General features: G+C 39.7%; 1 long non-coding RNA gene across 6 annotated transcripts; it reads right to left on the reverse strand.

The window, feature by feature from the left end:
- Positions 1-1,245: 1,245 nt before the first annotated feature.
- On the reverse strand, positions 1,246-8,417 carry LOC146554921 (uncharacterized). 6 transcript variants are annotated; one of them, XR_014889273.1, is made up of 9 exons: positions 6,958-8,417; positions 6,259-6,420; positions 5,898-6,006; positions 5,673-5,792; positions 5,369-5,530; positions 4,478-4,591; positions 3,594-3,751; positions 3,109-3,166; positions 1,246-1,715 (listed from the first exon to the last, which is right to left on the reverse strand). It is a non-coding gene; the product is annotated as an uncharacterized LOC146554921 (long non-coding RNA). The 6 variants fall into 6 exon arrangements; XR_014889272.1 differs by having other exon boundaries at positions 5,968-6,006; positions 6,259-6,415; positions 6,958-8,414; XR_014889271.1 differs by having other exon boundaries at positions 4,485-4,591; positions 5,968-6,006; positions 6,958-8,414.
- Positions 8,418-10,588: the final 2,171 nt, after the last annotated feature.

Here is a 10,588-nt window from a genome sequence, read left to right on the forward strand (position 1 = left end):
TTCTATCAAAAGTTACAGCGATTTATATGAAGTTGTTCAAAAACGCTTTATTTCGCCAAGACAATGCGTTGCTCACTGTTACATGCATTTGAATGGGAAACTCGCCTGAGACAAAGTATAGGTTTTCATTATGTGAATAATTTTAAAATCTTAGCTCAAACGGCTGCAAAACCTGTTCTGTTTGCCCAGAACGGGGATATTGAGTTCTATAAGATAAAGCCATAAACATGTTTGTCTGAGTCTTCTATCAAAAGTTACAGCGATTTATATGAAGTTGTTCAAAAACGCTTTATTTCGCCAAGACAATGCGTTTCTCACTGTTACATGCATTTGAATGGGAAACTCGCCTGAAACAACGTATAGGTTTTCATTATGTGAATAATTTTAAAATCTTAGCTCAAACGGCTGCAAAACCTGTTTGCCCAGCACGGGGATATTGAGTTCTATAAGATAAAGCCATAAACATGTTTGTCTGAGTCTTCTATCAAAAGTTACAGCGATTTATATGAAGTTGTTCAAAAACGCTTTATTTCGCCAAGACAGTGGGTTTTAGAGTCTTCATCATTAAATCTCTGGTTGCTTCATTTTTCTATCCTATATCAGATATTTTAAAGGTTATCTTAGGTAAAGTTCCATTCTCATGGTGAGGCAAAGTGCTTTATGTGTGTGTGTGCCCGTGTCATGAACGGCTATAAAAGGCCTATAATTAAAGAACAAAGCGGGGTTTGAGTTCGAGTTGCGGCAGACTGTCACTACTTGTAAATGGAACGCAGCCTTCCTACGGCGGACAGCTAATAACAGGAATCGGACGCGGTCCAGCCAAGTCCACAGCAACCACCATAGCAACCGCCTAGCATGACCTTAAAAACATATTCTGTCTTCATAACTATCAAAATCGTGAAATGATTTGCAAAGTGTGAAAGTGTTACAGCTGCAGAGAGCTATGGCGGTATCTATGGAAGCTGTTTACATAGCTAATAATATACGATGTAACCATGGAGACAGTCAGTCACTTGAGCTAGCGGTGCATGTTTACTACAGTGAATAAGGTGATTGAGTGCACAGCGTCCACACTCTGCAGGGGGTAAAGACATTACTTCAATATTGTTTTATATTGATATATATTAGCCTTCTGTTGACCATCACCTCAGGTTCACCATTACAGTTTCAGATTACAGATGCACACTGTCTAAACACATTCAAAAACTCATGTCTCAGAAATAAGCACAGCTGTTCATGTTTGTCATTAGAGTTTTATTTGTAAGAAAATTATGAACTTCATATTGTGCATTAAATAAAAGAACATTTCACAACTCTGAGTCAACAGAAACAGGTAACAGAAATGTCTCTAATGTGTACAGTGTAGTGTAAGCATTAAAAGATCATAAAGGAAAAACTAACATTTATGTGAAACTAATTGTAATAAAAAATGAGCAGGTGCTTTATAGATTTAAAAGAAAGAATCTGAAAACAACACTTTTTTGGTCTAAGTGATCAAAGTAGAAAACAGAACTGATGTTCAAGAACAAACCGTAGCTGCACTAATATTACACATCTCGATCGTTGTACTGAACAGACATGTTGCTTTTAAAACCACATGCAGTGTGTGACCATGACTGTTCACTGAGACCATGAACGCCACTTCGCTGAAGCATTCTTCTTCTTCTTCTTGCCATTAAATTGGAAGCAGAAGCAGCACGAGCTGATTTGATCTACTGAAAGGAAAAAGCAGAACATCTGAGTTGAAACCAGTCAGCTGAAATCATTAAGACAGGAACAAATTCAATGCAGTGTCTCAAGTGGCTTAGCCTGTTACAACTGTTGATACAAGCTAAATACGGTTAACACACAGTGTCAGGGAGCTCCAGTGTGGGAACTAGTGGCTTTAGGTTTGTAGTCATTTAACTTTCATCCATTCATTCATTTAATTCAGGAGGAAGAAATGCCAGGTTGGTGCAGGCTGGTTACATGCATTTGGTCCCATGCTGTCTTTAATTAAATGACTTGGTTCATTTTATGGCTGGGCTGTATGTGGGGTTATATCATGTTATTTGGGCAGGAGTACCTGTCCCCTGTTAGACTTAGAAAGTTTCTCCATAAGTAGAGTTTCTAACTCTTCTAGCACATCTGTGGCTGACAGCTTTTTGGTGGCTCTTTTTACCCCACACTGGTTGTGAGTGTGTAAATAGCCCCACTAGTTATTTTCAGAGCGTTCTCACTCCCGAGGCGTAACATGTCGACGTTTTGTCACGTCCCGCGGCGTTCCTGAGGAACGCGAAAGGAGACCTTCGGCGTTCTTATGGTACGCGGCGGGTTATGGCTGGAATCCAGTGCAATGACGCTCCCGCGGTAGTAGACGTTCCAGCCCTGTATTCCAGCCCTAAACCTAACCTTATCCCTAGCCCTGACCATAACCTTATTCCTGACCTTAACCAGGACTTTAATGATGTTAAATAGCGTGTTTCTAAGCGATTTGAAGAAAAAGAGCGAACATGTGTAGGTTCAGTCCAGACGGTTCTCATATTTCCTCTTTTTCCGAGGTCGTCATTTAGGAACGTGGTGGGTAGCCGAAAACGTAATATGGTGACGATTTGTCACCTAGCGTAAAATGTTACGCTTTGGGAGTGAGAACGGGTTGTTATTTTGGGTTGCAGTTAACTAGGGAGGAAGGGGTGGGTATGCCATGATTAGGTGAATAACAATTATATGTGATACATAAATTTCACAATGCATGCATATATCTCTATCAATTAAACCTGGCCTGAGGGCTGCCATTTTTTACATTCAGTTATTTCTCTTAGAAATGTTGGAACTAAATAATGAATGTGTTACAGTTAAAGTGAAACACTGGTCAGTGTAAATGGCTCATTGGGACACAGAAACCTTTAAATTAAACCTGATATCTAGTGTCAAACAATATCAAAGCTGTAAAAGATGTTTACATTCAGAATTTATAAAACTATTATTGTAAATAAATTCAAACAAGTGAGCTTTTCTCTTTGTGCTGAATATCAACACTGTGGTTTCTTAGACTGTAAGCTGTACTTTAGTGCAACCAGTTGCAGAAGCTGCCACTCCAAATGTCTTTTGATAACAAGAAAAAAATACCTTTTCAGTACACGGCCTGAAGTTCTTCTCCGAAATCTTCTGCAATCGGCTTTGTCTGCTGGTTTGAAGACAATAAACCATAAAAAAGATGATTTAGTCACTTTGTCTGTGTCATGCAGCTCGAATGTGTCGTGTAACGATGTTGAATAGCCGTCGTTATCCCTCTGCTGCGTCAGTAGGATTGTACTGTACAGCATCTCATTGATATGTGAGGAATGCTAATGTAACACGATAACAGACTTACATCATTAAAATATAAAGTGCAGGAGATATTTAGATATTTTTTATATTTATATTACATTTTATAGCTGACGGATATTACTAAATAGATAGAATTTACTAAATAGCTGGATGAACATGAAAAATATGTCTATAATAACAAATGACCATGAGAGCCAGTAGAATTAATTCAGCTGGACACTCAAAAGACGTCCTTAAATGCTCTTTAAGTGGCAGAACAGATGAACAAACAGTTAATCGCTTACTTGAGATGAAATCTGCTCAGCTACTTTGAAAACAGCTTCTAACTGGTTCCTCCTTTAACAGGATGACTGCTCAGGGGTAAGGCCATCATGCAATCCAGCAACCTTTATGGTTCTGCTTTGATTCACCAGGAACTATTAGGGAAACCTTCCAGCGCCTCCTGTGAAAGACACAGGCATAAACACACAAACATTTATTAACATGTTCCACAGTGTTCCAGTTTGATTTTCTTATCCTGTGGACAACAACGTACATGGATGCAGGTTTATTGTTAACTTTTGTAAGGTTTATTTAATGAACATATCCAGCTGCAGCTCCACTGTGATCCTGAACTGGATAAGCACTTAAGAAAATGTGTCAATAAATGGACAAACATCAACTTACTATATTTATCCAAACAGACGGGACCAATAATGCTTCGCTGAGTTAGAGACTTTAACAGACTCTTCTATGTAAGAATGTCTCGTGCTGATATACCTGCAAACTTGACAACAAAGGTTTTTCAGACTACATGTAGCTGTCCTCTATGTCAGCTAACACATTTACATTTATGTCACACTTATTTCTGCTTTCCCATTTTATAATTATTACTTACATTTTGATTAGATACCTTGAGTTTGTAAATGATCAGATTACATAATTGGAATACAATGTATCCAATTCAGGGTTGCGGGAGGATGAAGCCTATCCCAGCTGATACAGGACAAAGACAGGCTGCCAGTTTATTGCAGGGCTAATACAACATGTGTAACAGAAAATCCACTTAAATGTTTGATATTTCTTATAATAATCATAATTATGACTATTATTTAAAGGTTTCTTCATAAATACATTTTGATTTTTTATAACCCCTAAAATATAAACCTGAGCTGTTTCAGATTCTGACCTCTGACCTCAGTGACCTGGCTGTGTCCTCACTGCAGCTCCCTCTTGGAAGTACGTCTACTTCTTGTCTTCCCCCAGTGTTGACCGCCTGATATCAAGATATCACGTACTGTAACTGAGGAACAAAAAAGGACAAACACTTGCCTTCATTTAAAAGTACATTCATACAGAGATAATCTATGGAAACACACTAGTTCACAGTTTGGGAGGAACCAGTTCCTGTGAAACATTTCTGTATATGAACATCATGTGGAGAATGAATGAAATGAGTTCTTCAGGTGACTCAGCAGTCCCACACTGACAAATGAAATCTAGTTAAACTATTAAGCATATTTGCTCTTCTGAAATCTGTGTTAAACAACAACAAACATAAATTAGTAACAAAAACTACAGCTGAGTATAGGCTTTACAAACCACCAGCAGCCATAATGCTAAATTTTAATCTTCAAATGTTTCTGAGCTGTCTTCAACCTGCTTTTAGCACATTAAAGTCTCAATAAATAAAGTCAATGCAGACTCAATCCTAAATGTTCAGCACACAGAGACACAGAGGTACTGTTTAAAGTTTAGTGTTAACTTGAGTCACTTGAGTCTTTGTTCTTTGTTCTTTGCCTTTTATAGCCGTTCATGACACGGGCACACACACACATAAAGCACTTTGCCTCACCATGAGAATGGAACTTTACCTAAGCTAACCTTTAAAATATCTGATATAGGATAGAAAAATTGAAGCAACCAGAGATTTAATGATGAAGACTCTGGGTTCTGTAGTGACCTGAATGACTCTTTGCATACAATTTATTGAAGAGGACTTTAGAATACACTTTACATTTAGACTGTTGCTGTTTAATTTTTTACATTGTTGCGGTGTTATGTCATGAATAAAGTTCACCTGCTGGGGGTTTGATGGATCAGATCATCATAATCAATGGGTCCTGAGGTGGGCGGGACTGTCTCTGGTGATGTCACCATGAAGGAACAGCATCTGGCACGTGTTGCTGAAACATCCCAGTACACTGGTGTAGTTTCCTCTCCAGCTGTTTGACATTTGACACTTCAACATTAAGGAGAAGAAGAAGAAACAGTGTTAGGTCAGGTGACCACATGGTTTCTAAAGTAACTGACAGGAAGTAACCAGGCCGTTAGAAATGGATGGCATGTGTTTAGAGTTACTGGAGTTGGGTAACTCTACTTACCAAAAGCAGAAGCACACAGATGAAGGATCAGATGCTGAATGTTGCAGGAACATGCTCGTGCGGTGGTCATTCAGTGCTGCTCCGGCAGGTTAGACAGTCCAAGACTGATATACTGCCCATCTGAGAGTTTGAAAACACACATGCAAAGATTTATTTTGTATTACAGTCAAAGTTGGATGTTCATTTTTGTCCTTTAAAAATGTTTGTGTATTTGAAAGCGCTAACATTTAAGGATGACTTGGATCGTCTCCTTTAAAGGGGAGACAAGTGTATCCACTGATCCATGTCACTTTACCTGGATGATGACTCCTCTCCCCCTCACTCAGAAACGCTCCTAATATAACCAAGCAAATAAATAATATTGAAGATTTACTTACATCATTACAAAAACAGGAAAAACATCTCCCTTTGATTCTATTTCTCCATTCCTGCTGAACATCAGGCAACAAATATCTCAATAAATCACAGTAAAATGTAAAGCACATGTTTTCTCTGCTTTGTCTAACCTCTGCAGAGCCTCTGTCAAGAAAAACATATCTGTAAGCATAAAACAAATATACATTTCATAACACGTCACTGGACAAACCTCGGTCAGTTGATTTCCTCTGTGCAGTGTAGACGAACATCAGTCAGCAAGTCAAGGTGGTGAGATGGACTGGTGTCCTTTGTGACTCTGCTGGTTCTTCTGAGGAAATACCACCGTCTCTCCACACCGTCACCATCTGTGAGCACAAACTGCTGCTCTGCTCTGCCAGCATGTAGGAAATCACATATCACACACACAGGGGTGAAGAAACATTAGAACTCAACTTTGGATACTTTAGATCTAAACAGATCAAAGTAGCTCTTAGCTTCAACAATCAGTGAACAGACAAACAATGATACCATACTGATTCTGTATGAATACAATATGGTATTTTCAATACAGGTGTCAAATTAATTTACTAAAACTAATACAGATATATGTATTTTTTTTTTTATAAATTCGTTTGCTAAATTATAAGAATATATATTTTTTCATTTAACAATTGCAACTGAAAGAAATTAAATATTGAACAAAAATATATTGTCACATTCTGAGCATGCTCAGCATGCTGACAGACTTGAAGTTGCTACAGATTTTAAGAAGTGATAATTATAGGGAAAAAACTTCTCTTTTTCATCCGTTTAATCAAACATTTGATGCCTTAGATGTCTCAGTCCTATAGCATTCTGCAACTACAACTAAGCTGAAGCTTGGATTTGGCTGCAGGTGCCCTGTACATCCTTCTCAACATGTGGGTACCATTTAATCACACTTCTTCCTGAGCTTTGCTTCGTCACAAGACCAAAGGTGGCATCCCGTGTCACGGTCATATCATCATCCAGAAGAAACATTTGAAGAAACATCATGGAGAAGAAACATTTACGCGCCTCCCGGTTTTGTTTTCTGATCCTGCAAAAAGACTGAGGACAACAAAGCCCAGAGAACACGAGATACACAACATCCAACATTCAGACTCAACAGCCTCCATAAATGAAGAGCACCAGGTTGGTTCAGTTATAGTAGATGTCATGGAATTTTTTAAATAAAGTCTGCAACACAGAAAGAGCTGTGATCATGCTATTTATTACTGTGAACAGGAGAGCAAACACACATCAAACATCACAGTTCAGTCATGTCAGCTCTGCCACTTCACGTGTCTCGCTATGAAACCTAACGGATCAATGGTTATGCTGTTTTGTGCCCTTGACGTTATCAGCACCTGTAAAGGGAGTTGTTTTCGCAAACTGCTGAAGTAAGTTCATCTAGTTTTAGAAACCTTCATTGAACAGTCTATAACAGTGTCACAACTAAGCATATGCATAAGCACTTAAATGCTTTAAATGAGAATAACATAAAATTTCTATTACAGGAGCTAGAGCCTGTCCCAGTAGTCATAGGTAGAGCACACCTGGACAGGTCACCAGTCTGTCAGAGGACTAACACAGATGCAGCCTGACTCAATCCTAAATGTTCAGCACACAGAGACACAGAGGTACCGTTTAAAGTTTAGTGTTAACTTGAGTCACTGATCATTTGCAGTATTACAGAGTCTGGCAGTCTTTGCATGATGTCCACGTCACTGTAAGTTTCTAGCTGACTCTCAGGTGTGACAGGTGTGCCAGCAGGAAAGAGTAATAATAGCCTGCATCCTGAGGTTTTTCATGCAGGATTAAAGGAGCCAGGCTTTGTTCACACAGCTAGGATTGTATTTTACACTGACCCTGGGTCAGTATAAGTATCATACAGTTTAAACGAAGCACTGAAACTTGCACATATTTATTACAGATGCACTGAAGCTAATCGAGATATTTGCTGTCAGTCTGTGGCTGCGATTAAACACTTTACTGGAAACTTTATTAACTAGTAACTTCGTCAGTCATGACAGAAGCTAATATTTCTGTGCTAACATCGTTTAAACAGTAACAGCTTTACTCCAATATAAGCTAACGTTTACACCGTAACTTTAAGCTAGCACCATAAAGACGGTAAAACACGTAATAACATCTACAAATGCATCTTAAAGCTGTTATATTAGCACTCGGTGTATTACTAACATAACCACATTAACATTATTGACACTCGCTGGTCTGACTTTTAATAGTCATTCTATAAATGCTGTCCGTTTAAACGGTCTTACCTGTACACACTCCTGTAGCCACCGGATTGCAGCCAGAGTGGATTCTGGAGTCTTCCCACGCTCCTGTTAGTGATCCTCCATCTGGATGGATGATAACAACCTTCTGAACAATCTAGCAGGAGATGGTCCATATCTAGGGGATATACAACAGCCGAAGCGGGTGAATAAAGTCACCCAGTCGCTAGCTGTGCGATTACCCAGCATACACCAGCACAATATTAGGCACAGCACCACCATAGACATTTTCAGTGGTTTTGAATGCAGGACATGGTTATCTTACCTTGTAAAATGCATGACAATAAAACAGCTAACCACCATAAAATGGTATTGTGTATGTATGTATGTGCATGTGTGTGTGTGTGTGTGAGAGAGAGAGAGAGAGAGAGAGGGGGGGGGGGGGAGATCAAAGGCGTGCGCTTATGTTTTTTCTTGATCAAGAGTGTGCCTCCTCTCTCTTATTGGATGTATGGTATAGCATGTTTATTCAGGTGCACCTTTGAAGTCTATGAGAATACTTTGCAGCCTGGTCTGAGTGGTCATTTCTGCACAGACACAATGAAGCGTGCACTCAGTTTAGAGGAGGCTGTTGCTGCAGTTTTGCACTCTCCACAAGCAGTGGAGATACTTCTGACAGCGAAGAAGAATTTTTGCCAGGCACCGAGGAGCTTTGCAGCTCATGTGCGGAGGAGGAGAAGGAGAAGGAGGAAGAAGAGCAGGAGGAAGAGACAAGACTGGAGGATGGCCAGTGGAGATCTAAAAATGGAGAAATCATGTGGCAACCCACACACGAAGAGGTCCTGCCATTTTTTCCTCCCCCCATTTTAACCCCAGGACCAACCCATTATGCAATTCGTATAGGATCAGCAGCCCTGTGAGCACTTTCCATCTTTTTTTTGCAGAGGACATTATGCAGCTAATCCTGCATTTCACCAACCTGCAGGGGCAACAGGTCAGTAAAAGACTGGAAGGACATAGATGAGGAGTTGCAGGCTTACATGGGGCTTGTGATGCTGGCTGGCCTGTACAGGTCTCAACATGAAACGACAACAAGCCTGTGAAATGGGGAGACAGGGCTCTTCTGTTTCATGCTACCATGTCAAAAAAAAAATGATTTGAGCAAATTAATCGGGCAGTAAGATTCGATGATCGTCTCTCCCGTCCAGGTCGCTAGGGGGGGGGCAAGGCTGTGGTTTCCTACATCCCCAAGCAAAGAAAAAAGGTTGTCTTATTGAGCACCAGGCACCGTGAGCTACAAGTCCAGGACTCTGGGAAGAGAAAGCCCCACATCATCCTGGATTATAACAAATGCAAAGGGACTGTGGATCATTTGGACCAGGTAAGCACAATTATAAGTAATTTATTTGCCAAATTGTTTACCGTTTCTCATTGTTATAACTGATAAAGTCAGATAATGTGATTATAATAGTTTTGATATGAGATGATAGTTTTAGACTATGATAGTTTTGATAGTTACAGTAAGGAGGGGGGGGGGGGGGGGGGGGGGGGGTCCAGTTTGACGCCCACAGGCAGGAAGAATCTCTTGCTTATGGCTGTATAAATCTGTTCATGTCACCTGATCATTTCTTTTTGTTTTGCAGGTTTGTGGCAACTACTCCTGCCGTAGAAGGACACGTAGGTGGCCCATGTGTCTGTTCTACCACATGATCGAGGTAAGCTGCTATAATGCTTTCATTCAAGACAGCTGTAACTTTTGATAGAAGACGCATATAAACATATTTATGGCTTTATCTTTTAAAGTTCGATATCCCCGTGTTGAGCAAACAGGTTTTGCAGCTGTTTGATCTAAGATTTTCAAGTTATTCACAAAATGAATACCTATACTTTGTTTCGTGCGACAACTCCATTCAAATGCATGTAATAGTCAGAAACGCACTGTCTTGGCGAAATAAAGCGTTTACAACTTCATGAAGACAGCTCTAACTTTTGATAGGAGACTCAGATATGCGTATTTATGGCTTTATCTGATCGAATTCAATATCCCCGTGTTGAGCAAACAGTTTTAAAGCTATGTGAGCTAAGATTTTCAAGTTATTCACAAGATGAAAACCTATACTTTGTTTCGTGCGAGAACTCCATTCAAATGCATGTAATAGTCAGAAACGCACGGTCTCGGCGAAATAAAGTGTTTTTGTACAGCTTGAAGTTACCTGTAACTTTTGATAGAAGGCTCAGACACACATCAATATGGCTTTGCCTTATACAATTCAGCATCTCCGTGCTGGGGAAACAGGT

This window comes from Mchenga conophoros, linkage group LG17 (assembly GCF_057382185.1).
Source record: "Mchenga conophoros isolate Kocher_MC1m ecotype Shallow Benthic linkage group LG17, M_conophoros_male_GT1.1, whole genome shotgun sequence".
Classification (NCBI taxonomy): domain Eukaryota; kingdom Metazoa; phylum Chordata; class Actinopteri; order Cichliformes; family Cichlidae; genus Mchenga; species Mchenga conophoros.